Source organism: Sinocyclocheilus grahami, unplaced genomic scaffold (genome assembly GCF_001515645.1).
Source record: "Sinocyclocheilus grahami isolate Dianchi unplaced genomic scaffold, SAMN03320097.WGS_v1.1 scaffold541.1, whole genome shotgun sequence".
NCBI lineage: Eukaryota > Metazoa > Chordata > Actinopteri > Cypriniformes > Cyprinidae > Sinocyclocheilus > Sinocyclocheilus grahami.
The window spans coordinates 60,813-76,631 of NW_015505720.1; the positions used below are offsets into that span (position 1 = coordinate 60,813).

General features: G+C 37.1%; 1 non-coding gene across 1 annotated transcript; it reads left to right on the forward strand.

Annotated features, from left to right (window-relative positions):
• Positions 1 to 1,594: 1,594 nt before the first annotated feature.
• trnas-cga (transfer RNA serine (anticodon CGA)) lies at positions 1,595 to 1,676 on the forward strand. Its single transcript has one exon. It is a non-coding gene; the product is annotated as a tRNA-Ser (tRNA).
• The last annotated feature ends 14,143 nt before the right edge of the window (positions 1,677 to 15,819 follow it).

The following is a 15,819-nucleotide window of genomic DNA, read 5'->3' on the forward strand; positions in this document are numbered from 1 at the left end:
GGGATTTCCGTTAAGTCCACAAGATCGTAGGGTGTCCCTGTTCATAATTTTTGCTTTCAGAAGGCTGCTTGCGAGCACCCCGTTATAGCCCCACTATGCACCCTCGATGTGCACTTCTGCCGAGCCTGCACTGAAGCAAGCTCCACAGCAGACTACCCGACAGTCAAAGTGACAATACATCACCAAAGTGTGGACTCAGAGGAAGACCGCGAGAGTTTAGGGTGTTATTTGGGACAGGGCCATTCATTCTCAATTACCCCCCAACAAACTCACGGCACGCTTTAGGGGGTCTGTTAAAACTCAATGGGCTCAAGGGAGGCGAGAGAGACACGGACTACCACTGTAACTTTTCCTGCTTGTGTAGCTGTTGGACAGTGTTACTTTAGAAAAAAACGAGTGATTTATACATTTTTTATGTTATATTTTGTAATATTGGCATTGTTTTATTTTGGTTTATTTTGGATAGACCATTTGGAGAAAACACCCCTGATATACTGTATATACATCAGCTAATTTTGGTAAATTGAAAATAATAATTCCCTTTTCTTGATCCTCCACTGAGATCTTTAGTCAATTGTGGAAGGAAAACTGAAAGCAAAAAGGAGCTGGCTGAAATACAAAAGCGCACTTTGGAGACAAAGAAATCGATAAAGATGTTTTGATGGGTTTGTGTGAAGCTGATCTGCTCGGTGTGGCATAAAAGTGGTTCATGTAAGATCTAAACAGACAGAAAAACAAAGTCACAAGAAAGAAAAAAAACATACAACATGTGACATGCTGAAATTAATTCTACAGGAATCTGAGGGTGTTTAATAGCCAAATCATTAGATGTTCAGATCCTAATGTGGCGGTGAGAGGGGTTATTCTGGAAAAATAACTGACCTTTATTCAAGTTCTCTCAATCAACCTTTATCTCAAGTGGCACACATCTTAGTCTACCAAGGAACAACCTGAGAACTTAAATTTCCACCTTGTAATAACTAGCTCATTTCTTCTCAACTGTGAGCGGGATTCAATTTACCTCCTAATCCTAACTAAGAAAGTTTTGGTGTTTGGTATACAACAGCCCTTCCTTACTGTCTATGTCATTTACTATGCAATATATAAGTCACATAATGCTAGCAGATCAGTGCGCTGGCCTATTATCAGCCAACTAACAACAGCAGTTATGGATTTTTAAGATTAAGATCATATCTGTTTAATAGATAGCTTGGGGACACACGTGAGATGTAGTCTAATGATAATAAAGATATATATATATATATAAGACTCATCCAGGCCAGTGGAATCCACCTTTTCACTATTTATTTTATAATTAAAAAAATTATTTGATATACATTTATGTATATGTATGCAGGCTACTGTATGTATTTAACAAACAATCAATCAAAATAACATGTTTTTAACGGATCTCCTAGGGCTCGTGAATTCAGGTCCTATCTTGCCTCAGCTCTTTTTAAAGTTTAATCACTATTGATAATGAATTTATGTTCCTATGAAAAAGAGCTGTTGAAGGTAAAAGGGTCTGTAGCCTAATGCTAGAGTAAAGGAGTGATGTTTGGGGCTTTGGGTTTTTGCTGGTGTTAACGGAGCAGCTGTGATGGCCGAGAGGTTAAGGCGTTGGATTCGAAATCCAATGGGGTTTCCCCGCGCAGGTTCGAATCCTGCTCACAGCGACATTGTGTTAATCGGCTCCCGGTTATTTATATGATTGCTTGTGTGCAGCGAGTAGGCAGAGCTCCACGATACGCGACGCATTAAGAGTGTTTTCACTGCAAATTTGGCGAGTAGGCTATCTCTGTATGTGATTTAAGTGATACGACCACAGATGTTTTAGGCCTCATTTACTCATGTATTTAGCGCTGACCACTTGTGATTATATATATATGTGTGTGTGTGTGTGTGTGTAAATAGTGATACAATTTTGTATGTAGCCTATGTGTTTGAATTATTGCATGTGCAAAAAAAGTTATTTTCTTTTTTCTTTTTTTTTACAAAAAAGTGATAAGCATTTACATTTATATGCATTTAGAAGACACCATATTTTCCACAATATTTTACATTTAAATAAGCTTCTTTTTTCAAGCAATAATAATGATGGAAGAAAGGACACCTGTCCGAGAAAATAATTATAAGCATCCTTACATATTGACAGATGCATTTATGCCCTGAATTCATCTAATTGACCATTTGCAAATACCCCTTAGTTACTGTTGCTATGTCCGACAAGCCATGGAGCTCTAAAGCCACACATCACATTTGCTCCGCAAAACATCGCGGAGCAAAGAGGAAACTGACAATGCGTTCAAGTCCACCAACGTTAATCTACTCCCCAGTCTGGTTTGTTTGTCGGACAAAATTGCAGATTCGGCGTTATGATTGGTCAGATCGCCTGTCAGTCAAACTCCAGGCAAAGGGTCACATGCAGGCCACCTGCACTGGTTTAGCTTTGACCGAGAGCTTAGATCCAGTAGGAATGGTATTGGGAGTGTGTGTTGAGTGCACAGCATTATTCAAGAATGAAGAGAGTTCAAAGATGAGGGCCATGACATGGAAGCTAAATATAGAACAGACTGCTGAAAGTCAAGAGCCTTATTTTTACTCCCAGAGAGACAGGAGACAGACAGCTCTCTCTCTCTCAGGGTGTAAAGGTGAGAAAACAAGAGGAACATTCATCCTGCAGTACAGTATCCATGAGCATTAACAAGTATTTATATTTATGAAGTTCAAGGCAAATGCCATCAGCAGGTCGGATTCTCATTCTGGAGAACTTGTGGGATTTTCTGGCCTCAGAATCACAGTCCAGGCATTGTTAAAGATTTCAGGGCAGGTTTTATATTTGGGATAGTTATACTGCATATGTTTAAAAGCAGCAATAAGAGCAGTATGGTAGTATTTGAGTTATTTGTGTTATTCAGTGAGAGCTGATCACTCTCTCAATTGGTTGATAGCTCTAGCGTCCTCCCACTCCTGCACCCAGTGCCGCATTAAGCCTTTGCAGGGCCCTGGGCTAACACAGCTTTGGGGGCACCCCTACACCCCCCACCCCCTTCCGTTACACGCCAATCAAAATAAAAAATGCTTTTGTTTCTCTATTTAACATTAACTTACAATAGTGAAAGACATCTTCCCTCAGGTATTTGTATTTATTAAGCACCGATAAACACAACAGCAGTTGACCATAGTGCTGTAAGAATAAAATGAAAACCAGTAAAAAGAATAACATCAGTAAACTCAAAAGATAATTTAACATACAAAGTTTAAAAAGCCAATAAGAAAATAAGATTTCAATTTAGTTTTAAACTCATAGACAGAATTTGAAGCTTTCACAGATAAAGGAAGGTTATTCCATAGCCTCGGTCCAACTATTGCAAATAGTAAAAGGTAGATAGTACGGTGGCAGAGAAGTGCGAAACAAATCACAATTCTGAAAACAAAATAACAAATTACAAATGCAAATGCAAGTCTAAAAAACAAAATAACAATTCAGAAAACATTATAACAAGTCAGAAAACACAACGACAAATCCAAAAACAAATTAACAAATCAGAAAACACAAGGACAAATCAGACAAACCGGAAGAGGTAGGTATAGTTTGAGACAGCACCATTGGTTTGGGATTACTCACCGCTGACTGGACGAGACATCTGTCAATCAACGTATACAGGAAGAACCAGACGAAGAACAGCAGAAATGTCCTGGTAGAAAGTTCGGATATGGTATTAAAGTAGCTCAGTTTAAATGTATTGTATGAATTGCCCTTACTATGGAATAAAAAATACGGAGTTTATATTTAGATTTAGTTCAAATTGACTGTAAAACATCAGCTCCAGTGGTGCAGATCTTTAAGTGCTTGACCTTGGCTTTTTGATGCGATCGACCCGGGTTCGATCCCACCTTTTGCCAAATTTTTGTCAAATCTCTTATCAAATTGGAAAGGCATTTATTTTCAATAAAAATTAAGGAAATAATCAAAAAGTTGAAGATAAAGTATCGGGTAGGGTTAGGGTAGGTGTAGGGAGGGCTTTATTGTACCAATAAAGTGGCATCCATTTAATAATTAAAATGATAATTTACACTCAATACGTTATTATTGCATACTGTTTTATAATGTACTACAATACTGAAGTGCAGATAAATGCCACTATTTGCAACAAGTATTTACAACACTATTTTAACATAGTGTAAATTGGTATTTGCACTTAGTGTAAATAGCATATTGCTAAAAATACTGCTATTTTCACTTAGTGTAAATAGAATCCATTGCTAATACGAGATTTGAAAAGGGAGAAAAAAAGTTCTGCAAAAGATGGGATCGAACCCGGGTCGATCACGTCAAAAAGCCAAGGACACACATTTATCCATCTGCACCACTGGAGCTGATGATTTAATGCCACTTTTAACTAAATATAAATATACACCCAATATTTTTTATTCCATAGTAAGGGCAAATCATACAATACATTTAAAATGAGCTACTTTAATACCATCTCCGAACTTTCTACCACGACTCTGCTGTTCTTCGGCTGGTTCTTCCTGTATACGTTGATTGACAGATGTCTCGTCCAGTCAGCGGTGAGTAATCCCAAACCAATGGCGCTGTCTCAAACTATACCTACCTCTTCCGGTTTGTCTGATTTGTCCTTGTGTTTTTCAACTTGTTAATTTGTTTTCGAATTTGTCATTGTGTTTTCTGACTTGTTACAATGTTTTCTGAATTGTCGTTGTGTTTTCAGAATTGTGATTTGTTTAGAACTTCTCGGCCACCGTAAGATAGTATGTTTTCTAGCTGGATGTTGTGATTATGATCAATAATCACGTCTTTGCATTCGCTCTGATTTACTGATTTGCAGAAATCAAAACACGAATCCCGCTCTCTGTGAAGCGGGATCGACTAGGCGGCAGAGGATTCCGCTTGGTCTTAAAGCCTTTCTGGAGCGGCTACGTTCGCAATTCAAACAATGCTTTGGAAACATAATAATTATTTGTTATTTGTATGGTCTTAGTGGTCATCAGTGTTGGGGGTAACTAGTTCCATGTAACGGAATTTAACGTAATTTAAATACAAAATAAAATTAATTGTAATCAGTTACAGTTACGGAGAAAAAATGTGTAATTAAATTACAGTTACTTATTAAAATGTTAAGGATTACAAAGGGGGTTACATCTGCTTTTTTTCACACACACTCCCACATATAGATTTAATTGATTTATTTCATAATTTGCAGTGACTTCTCTAAAATATGAAACACCAATGTTTCAGGAGTGTAGAACATGCTTATTCGATAACTCTTGTATTTCCTATATGGGTTTATGTATAGCTATGCTTCATTTTATTTAAAGATTAACTGTTTTTTTCCCCAAGGCATTGTTAGATTCCAGTGTTTATTGTCATAGCTATGTAAATATTTGATTCCAAAAACAGTATCATTGCTAATAAAATATTTATTGTTATGATTTTAAATATGTATTTAACCTCAGAATGATCTCAAAGTAAGTCTGATTTTGTGGTGGCTGTGCTTCAAAGGGGACATTTTCCATAAGTTGGTATGATACTTTAGGGTCTTCGTGAATGGTCTGCAACATACTTTGGTTAAAATTCCTCATTGGTCGTGTAAAACAACATCCTTTTTAGCTTGCTCTGTTCACAGCCACTCATTTTGGGGCATGTCCCTTTAAATGCTAATGAGCTCTGCCCACCCGCCCCTTTCTTCCTTGCAGAGCAAAGGCGATTTGCAAATAATCATAACAAATATAAAGTGTCAGACTTACTTCTTCTGGGGTGCAGCTGGATCAGGAACACTGGGTACTGATCTATCCTTGAATTTTAACTTTTTAACAAAACCCGCCTTGAATTGTCCCTCATTCAGAAAGCAGTCTGTAGTAAAATTATTTGCGCAGACATAAACAGATGTAGGTGTATTCAGTGGCGCATTACCATTAAAAACTAAAATAATGCACTGCGTCCTAAGGGGCGGTTGTGGGCGGGGCCTGAACAATATGACATCATACTGCTCAGAAAATCTAAACGCTTGATAATGTTTGGGAATTTTGACTGTTTGGGATTTTGGGGGATTAAAAAAAAAAGAAGTGAATAGATTTTTATCATTGTAGGGTGGTTGTGTCCACTCACTGCTAAGATACATTTATATGCAAACACCATGTAAAAGTGATTTTTGCATCCAATGTCTACTTTAAAACTGAAGCAGGCCTATAATCTAAATTCAAGTGATGAAGGATTTCGAAAGTGTGACAGTAATCAGTGTTGGGTACTACTGTAAGGTTTACCCTGCCTGGTTTACATGTTTGAAAATGATAGACAGTTGAAAACATCAGAAATTTAGAAAAGTAATCAAAAAGTAATCAAATGTAATCAGTTACATTAGCCTACTTTAATAAAGTAACTGGAAAATTACACTACTTATTACATTTTAAGTAGGGTAACTTGTAATCTGTAACCTATTACATTTCCAAAGTAACCTTCCCAACACTGGTGGTCATATAACGGGACAAACGTATGCCTTAAATATGGGACGATTCCGTATTATGGAACGGTTGGCAACCCTATATAACATGCAAAGGAGAATTGACTCTGGGGTAGAGGTCTGCGCGGGACTATTTTTTTTAGTCCCGCTTCCGCAGGGTTATATTCCGCCCCCACCTGCTCCCGCTATATTGTTCACCCGCTCGCTGTCCGCTTAATAATTTTCTTCCCGACCCAACCGTTCCCGCTAAATTTAGATCTCCTTTCCAGATTCTCACATTTAAATTTCCGCTACTGAAAGAAAGAGAGATAGGCTAACAAATAAAAGTGTAGTCTGCACAAAATTGTAGGCTGTCATTTTTTTTTTTTGTCAAGAGTCTTGAATTTATTGACTTTGACTTGAATTTATATGAATTATCTAAAGACACAACATAGTAGGAAAAAAGTGTCAGAGAAAAAAAAAATGTTGTAAAAAAATTGTATATCTTATTTTTATTCGTCTTGTCAGGATACAATTCGTTTAACATTTACAACACAATAGCAAAATGTGTTGCAGAGAGAAAAAAAAATTATGTAGGTTGTACAAAAATAGCATATTAGCTATTTTTTCGTCTTGTCAAAATACTAAATTCGTTTGACATTTTTCTGTTAACACAGTAGGAAAAGTGTAGCAGAGAAAAATGAAAACAACATCTGTCATTTAAAATGATAGGCTAATGCCGAGTTCACACTGCACGATTTTCAAACTCGTCGCCGTCGTTTTCACACTGCGTGACTATCTGGGGTAGCATTCAGTTGCTGCTGTGTTCACACTGCAAGATGGATCGGCGACAGGGGGTTTCACATTGCATGACTTCACAATAGGAAGAATCGCCTCTGGTCCACAAACTACGTTTCTCAACGAAACACACCCGAGAAGTGATAAGGAAATAACGCGAGAACCCGCGTGCGTCAGACCGGAGTTCTCCAGCGAGACCATAATTATAAAAAAAAATATGTATAGCCCGCAAATTGTCTGTGAGCTGATTTCCAGCTACAAGGAAAAAAAGAAAAACAGATTATGCAGGAGGGAGATACAGGGAACAGGGATTGGGTGTTCTGCAAAGAGAGTTAATACTTTTGCAGTAACTGTTAAGCTGATGTTGTGGCTGGTCAAGCAAATGTTTGTGCGTTTCTGTATGATATAATTGTCCATATATCTATTAAAATACTGATATTCTGGTCTATAACTCCTCCCCGAACTTCCCTCTGCCCTGTATCTTGGTCTCTCATTGGCTGTAGGTCATCGCCGATGTGATTTTCAGTCAGAACTCATTGCACACAGTGTGACTGAATCACCGACAGCTCCAGATATTTAGCATGCCAAATATTTCACGGGCGTCGGCGACGTGTCGGCGACTCCCTCAGATCGCGTCTTTTATAATTCACACTGCGTGATTGTCACTCGCGTGAACGAGCACCGATTTGCCTCCGATCTCGGGCATTTGTCTGCGATTTCGCAAAACCTGTCGGCGAGTGAAAAATCGGGCTAAAATCGTGCAGTGTGAACTCGGCATAAGCAAAATATAAACAAAACCGAGTTGAACGTCCTTCAAGGACAGCGCATCCACACTTTGCTCCATCCTTATTCTGCTCTGTCACTCATCGACAACCTGCCTGTTCTGTCTGAGGGCAGTATGTTTACCACCGGTACAGCCTGCTCAGTGCATCGTTATGCACATGCTGTGCACAGACCCTGCAAATAAAACGCCCTGCGCTGCAGCCCATGTTGTCCATTAGGATAAGGCGGCCCTGTCTGCACCAATCAGAGCACTTGAGTATTCATTGATCGCAGCTGCACTTAGTGGAGGTTATAAAGCTCCTGTGGTAGCTCAGCGTTTAGGAGACTGATCAAATTCAGTCTCCTCTCTCTTTAACGATGTATTTTGCCTCGCTGCAGTATGGCAATTTAATGTTTCCTTCTTTGACTGCCCTGCTCTTTGTGGTTTTGCTTTAAGTGGTTGAAGATTGGGCCTTATTTTGGGCTTCACAGTGGGTGTTTTTGTTCTCACTGCATCTTTGAGGAAACTGCTTTCATTTGAGGTTGCTACTGGTTTCTTTTGGAGTTTGTCTCCACCTTATTTTACAACTGTCTAAATAACCTGAGTGCAGATTGTTAAAATAAAAATAATAATAATTGCTTGGAAAAACTTACCTTCACCGTACACTATAAACAGGTGTTTCAAACTCCTGCCTTTTCATATAAAAAGAGAGAAATAAATATTTTGTTCAATGTAATGTTCAACACAGTAGTTTCCTTTTCTCCCTTAAGAGCCAATTTATTAATGGTTCTTTGAGCTCAGATTATCATCACTTGGTGTGTTTTTATCTCTGCAAAGAAATTTCATTTTGTCATTATTTCAAAACTCAAATGAAAACCAATATGTTCACTCGGTTATTGAATTATTTATCAGTTCATGCCACATTTGTTAGGAAAACAGTGGACAATGCACATTAACTCAACTGCAATAAATCATTTCCGATGCATTTTCCATAAAAGGGAGAATGGATGCATCCAGAACATACAAAATGAGCCCACATTGACCGTTCCAATCACAATCGAGATTCATTCTTGAAAATATGCTTGCCTTAGCATTAAAACATGCACCGTTTGTTTACTAGATGTCAAAATGATAGAAAATTATTGAGATATTAAATGCAGTATGTGACTGAAAAATAAAAACAGAGGCTAATAACTGTCTATTTGGTTTCTAGAATTTCTACTATTTTCTTAAATGTTTGTTTACTAAAAAACCTTTAGCTAAACGTTTTATTCTCGAGTTTTTACTGTTTAATTATGTTGCTCAAGTATTCAAAAATTAGATTTTCATACTATACCAGGCAAAGTTGCCCTACTTTGGTCTTTTTTTTATTCTTTACATAAAATGTGTATTTTTAATCATGTGGTTTGTCTCTTTGTTATGCCTTTCTTTCAGTTCCAGTTTTTTTCTGGCATGCATTGAGAAATGTCCTTGGGTACTTGAAATAGCTATTGAAATAAATAAAACTGATATTTCTGATGGGGGGGGAGCTCATAAAATGGATTTGATTACATGGTATTGAACAGACATGAAGACACAGCCAGACGTCATATGACAGCAGCTTCAGTGTTTGACACAATCGTGTTTTTCAGGTAGATCTGCTCTCTCTATTGTCACTCATATCAGAGACAGACTGTGCAGGACTATAAATCACACACATCAACAGTCATGATGGACTCAATCATGACCACCCAGCCAAAAAAAGAGGCAGAATATATTCATCAGTGAGGAGGAAAAAAGAGAGAAAACTGAAACCAAGATTAAAGGAGAATCACATGGCTTCTAGGCAGAGTTTAGTGCTGACGTTTAGTAATCATGGCTCCTCGACAGAACGTTTTGTATTAGTGGCTGATGATAATGTTTTATTTTATGTGGTTTTGTTCATGATTTTTGAAAATGAGGGCATGTCACACATCCTGTCTATGTTGACATCTGCCCAGTTTGGTAAGTTCAAGTGAAAGCCCGTCTACACTCTTAAAAATAAAGGTGCTTCACGATGCCATAGAAGAACCTTTTTGTCTAAATGGTTCCATAAAGAACCTTTAACATCTGAAGAACCTTTCTGTTTCACAAATGGTTCTTTGTGGCGAAAGAAGGTTCTTCAGATTATAAAAAGATAAGCAAGAGATGGTTCTTTAAAGAACCTTTGACTGAATGGTTCTTTGCGGAACCAAAAACGGTTCTTCTATGGCATTGCTTGAAGAACCTTTTGAAGCACCTTTATTTTTAAGAGTGTAGGGAAATTGATGGCCTCTGATGTCAATGACAAAAGACATGAGAATCATTTTTCCTCTCTTTTAAAAGCTGATAAGCCTGTTTATTTTGCTGTCTTGGCTATGCTTAATTAAAATTGGTTGCAAAAACCGTTTTATGCTGACGATTTCCTGCTAAAACTAATCTCTAGAATAAAATATAATGAAAAAAACATCAGATTTTTATGCCTTCTGATGTCAATGACAAAGGATACCAGAATGATTGTCTCATGCATTTTAAAAGCTAAAATAAATAAATAAAATAAAGATGAAAAATAATTCATCATGAATTAATTGTTTGTTTGTTTGATGGCCTCTAATAATTATTATTAATAAAATAAATATATGCTTTTTGAATTTTGGTTTTATGCATGTATTTATTCGCCTCTGATATAAACGACAAAATATATGAAAATAGTTTTCCTCTCTTTTAAAAGCAGATATACCTGTTTATTTTCCTATCTTAGCTATGCACAATTAAAATTAGTTGCAAAGGCCATTTCATGCTCACTTTTCAAACTGATTTCCTGCTAAAACAAAAAAAGAAAAAAAAAGAAATCAGTGCTGTACCAACCCTCAACATCTGGAGGCGCTGCAGTGTCAGCTTTATTTGGGCTTGTTTTTATAACCATTTCATTTAGCAGCTAGGCCGTGTGATCACTTTTTCAACTCAGCCTTGTTTGGGAACTAAAACAGTCAAAACTTTTCCATCAGGATTCATTTAAGCTGAAGTGCACTGAGCTTTTGCCCATATAAAACACAAACCTCAGCTCTCCTAAAGCCATCAAAACAGTGCGATTTGCTGCGTCTTTATACTGGAAAATAACAGTTGCACAAGTGCTGCAGAGAAATATCATGCTAAGAATAGAATCGTCAACAAAGCAATCAGCATTGCATAATGAAGGGATGAGTGAATACACTGGGCTCTAGATGGGTGGTCAGCCGCACTGGCCCACAGCGGGAGGATCTTCTTACGGCGTCTCTCAAGAGAGTCTCCTGTGCTATTCAGGTCCTTATCAGAGCATCAGATGTTTACAGTCTTATATTTCATGCAGCCATTTGGCTTCCAAACCTGTATGACTTACTTTCTTCTGTAAAACACAAAATATATTTTATAGAATGTTACAAAACCATTTTGGTTACTCTTGATTTCTACTGTATGGACAAACATTTCTTGAATTTCTCAAAATATCTTCTTCCACAGAAGAAAGAAATTCATACAGGTTTGGAATGACATGATGCTGAGTAGCCAAAATTAAGACAGTTTTAATTTTTGGGTGAACTATCCCTTTAAGAACTTTACAATATTTGTAAATGGAAAACACCATTTATAAGTGTCTCTCAATTACAGAATCACTGATTATTATCTTTAATCAGGCTCTTACTGAATTAACATTTTACTTAAATTAAAATGAATTAGAATGAAACATTTAAAGATAAATAAGCTATTAAAGTTTGTTTACATTGCAGTTTGTTTGCATGCATTTTACCTTGTCGTGGCTGTTTTCAGGCAGAACCTTTAATGTTGTCATATCACACAACTGTATAACACAATTCTTTGTCATTCCTGAATGGATCGAGCGATTTGCGCTGTTTATCTCTTATAAATCGTGGCGGAAGCGCAGCGCTGTGCGGTAGACTGATCCCGCTCTGCTTTAACGCGCGGCTGGCGGATGCACCGGGTAGCACCGCTTCACACTTTTGGAGTACTTGCTTTTTGCAGTTTCGCGTGGACTGTAATTTAAAAACAGCGCCTAATATAAGGTCTCGCTTCGGCGATCGGCCCACCGGGAATGACCCGGTGCTCCCGATGGCTAGTAGCTACAACGCTGGGTATGTTCAAGTAAGCTAGATATGCCCGGATGCTGCGCAATTAGGCTTATTTAATATATCATGATGAGTCTCGAGTTCAGTATTTACACTAAATCTGCGCAGATTTGATAAAAGATAAATTAGTAAACATAATTTACGAAAAGTAACCTGCCAAATTGGCTAGTGATTTGACAGCGTTACCCGCCACAGCTGATTTTTACCCGCATTTGGCGGGTGTTAACTTCAAACCCTGTTTGTAACCAACAAAAGTTTATGATTCTTGCACATTTGTTCATCTTTACAAATGAACACAACTTGAATTTTGGAAACTTTAATACAATCGGCAGAAGTAAATAAACTAAAATAACACTTCAACATCATGATCACTAAGCTTAAGACTATCTTTCAGGGTGTGTCTCAATCAGCTCCCTAACTTCCGAGCTAGTGAATCAGTATGTCGTTTACATGAATCTGGTCACTGGTAAGTACCCTGGCTCACTGCACATCGGGACAGCGATTACTAAATGATTATTAAATGATCTCTATGAAGAATTTCAGTCAGGTTTCAGGCCCCACCATAGCACAGAAACTGCACTTGTTCAAATTACATACTTGCTTCTTGTGTCAGACCAAGGCTGCATCTCATTGGTAGATTTACTTGATCTTAGTGCTGTGTTCTCAACACCATAGATCCTGACATACCCATAGATAGATTACAAAACTATACGGGTATTCAAGGGCAGGCTTTAAGATGGTTTAGATCCTACCTGTCCGATCGCTACCACTTTGCTTATTTAAACGGGGAGTCATCTCAGTTATCACAAGTAAAGTATGGAGTGCCACAAGGATCTGTACCTAGGAAAGCAAAGTCCACTAAAGGAGGTAGAGCTTTTTCGCATATGGCTCCCAAACTCTGGAATAGCCTTCCTGATAACGTTCGGGGTTCAGACACACTCTCTCTGTTTAAATCTAGATTAAAGACACATCTCTTTGGCCAAGCATTCAAATAATGCATCTCATAATCTTATACTGCAGTTATATCTGATCAAATGCACATTATTATTCTTTAGCTTGGGTTAAACAAATCAATTTTGCTTGGTTGGAACAGCAGCTACGCTAATTATGTCTCTATTTGTTTCTCTGTTTTTGCCACGGGAAAAATGCATTGAATTGAATAGAATTACTCAATTTCTGGCGACATAACTAAGTACAACGTCAACGGACAACATTGAAGAACGTCACCGCTGGAATTAATGAACAACAGGCAGGACCAGTTTCTTTTTGATATAATTTTTTTATTCTCTTTAAACACATTATTCTGTTACATGCCCTTATACCATTTCAGCTGAATATTAATTATAAATGTTAACATGATGTGTTCACTACCTGTCTAGCGATGTATGTTTATGTTTAAATACACTGATAAAATAGTTTGTCTTTTCTAATCTTCTATCGCGTGTCATTTTATTTATCGTGTTATCATTTAATTTATGTTTCGTGCTTCATTGGCCAATTATTTCATTCATAAATGCAGATTCTTTAATAACCCCCCTATCCCTACTTTCTTACCTTTCCAGAAAGATTTAATTTAATTTCTGTATTTTTTTTTTATCTTTCTTAATGTTCTAATTATTTTTATTTTGTTTATATATTTTTCTTTGTTATGCTGCTATTTGGACTTCTTGGAATTGTATTAAGATTTTTCTTACTGTTGTTTACTTGGTATTTTGTATGTTCTTTCAATCAAAAAATGTTTTGTGCTTCAGAAATGTGATGTAATATTCGGTAAGGGAGCGTAGTGAGCATTGATACTCCCTATTTTTTTTTGCATTGCATTGTGGGATTTTTCAGAGGGCGAAGGTTTTAGTGCACTGGAAGGATTTTGTGATTGAAAGAGCCCTTAAAATGACCGACTCCCTGATCAGTGCCCTGACAACTGAACTAAGGAGCTGATTGAGATGCACCCTCAGTCTTTATTCAAAAATGTTTTTCCCTGAAAGTTTGAGTTAGAAGAGTTTCAAGAGCTTGATTATAAACACAATGAGGCTGTGAATGTGACTAGTGAGTCGATGAGTTCATCTGTTCAGTTTGATGATGTTTAATATCCACGAAAACCTCTGTAGTCCCAATTATCCATTTGTTAACAACCAGCTTTTTCAAGACAAATAAAAGCTTTAAAAAAACACAAGAGGGTGATACTGGTGAATTTTATGTTGTAGAATAAAATGTGAAAATACCAGAGACGTTATTTCAGGCATTTAACCAAAAACCCATAAAAAAACCCAATTTTGATGGAACCGGAAATGCGAGTCAAATGACTTGCCCTAAAGGGGCTTTGGTTTTGGCCTACAAAAATGAGTCATCCATGCAGCACTCTATTTTTAGATCTCTATTCATGACTTTGGCTTGTGACCTATGCTTTGTGATTTTTATTTATTTTTTCCATAAATTAAATTCACAACGCTGTAAACATGTGGCTAGTGAGTCAAAGTTCCTACAGTGCAGAACATGTTTAGCATACATTTCTGCAGAGAGAAGGAGGAAGAATGTGAAAAAAGATACACATTTTTTGTTAATCAAAAACAAGCTAAACCAATTCTAACATTTTATTGCATTGTTAATGCTCACAATTGTTTGCTAATTGACTTCCCGCTTTAAAATGAAGCCACATCCCCTTGTCAAAAGAGTGATTTTTAAGAAGTCACCTGTGCCTCTGTAACTGTCCTCCTGTCTCTGAGAGCTATGGATTGAGACACACAGAATGGATCTTCTTTTGACGTGACAACTTGATGGGCCTCTTAATTTACAAATGGAAGTTACCACTGAGAAGGAGTATTTTTATAAGTCTGGTTCTCTTCCGTGAACCGGATCTTTCGGACAGTTTGTTTCAATTAATCATTCAAAACACCGGTTCACCGGTTCTTTTACGTCCTACCATAATGACGTCAAGTCTATCATCTTGAGCCCAAGCCCAGGATGAAAATACACTTAACACATTCAGATATATAAAGTCAGTAATCATAACTTCAATCACTTAAAACATCATCATCATGATCTGATAACTTTCTCGCAATTATTTGCAACTAAAGCACCCAAATACCGATACAAGCAGTGATGTGCAAACGAGGATGTTTTACACGTATTGAAGATATAAAGTGAATAAATTAGTCTTCATCAGCACAGAAACCATGATCCGCTAACTATGTATAATCCATTCCAATTTATTTATTATTAAATAAACGTATGTTTCGCCAGATTGGCCCCCTTCAGGCAGTCAGTCATGTACTGTTTGGTTGCTTCACGCTGAATCACACATGCACAGTATCATCAGCTCATCGGTTCTCAAAATGGAAGTGTCCGAAAGAAAGAGTTTTCGGTTCAGTGTCCTGGTGATCTGAAAACCGTTGCAACCGATTCTAGACTTCTAGGAAAGAGATCGAGATTTGAGAACCGCGAGAGTGATTCAAAAGGAGCTGCTTGTTTTCCTCTCGTCATTGTCATTTTTAGCTGTTTATCGCCTTGTTTAGAAATTAAATAAGATGTTCCTGAAAATACAGTGGATTATTTATGAAACAAATTAATGTTAAGTTTTACAAACAATTGTTTCCAATCTTTAAAATAATTAACATGAAAACACAACTAGACAACTTATACTGTAATGCTTTTTAAACAACATTAATATAGAAAAATA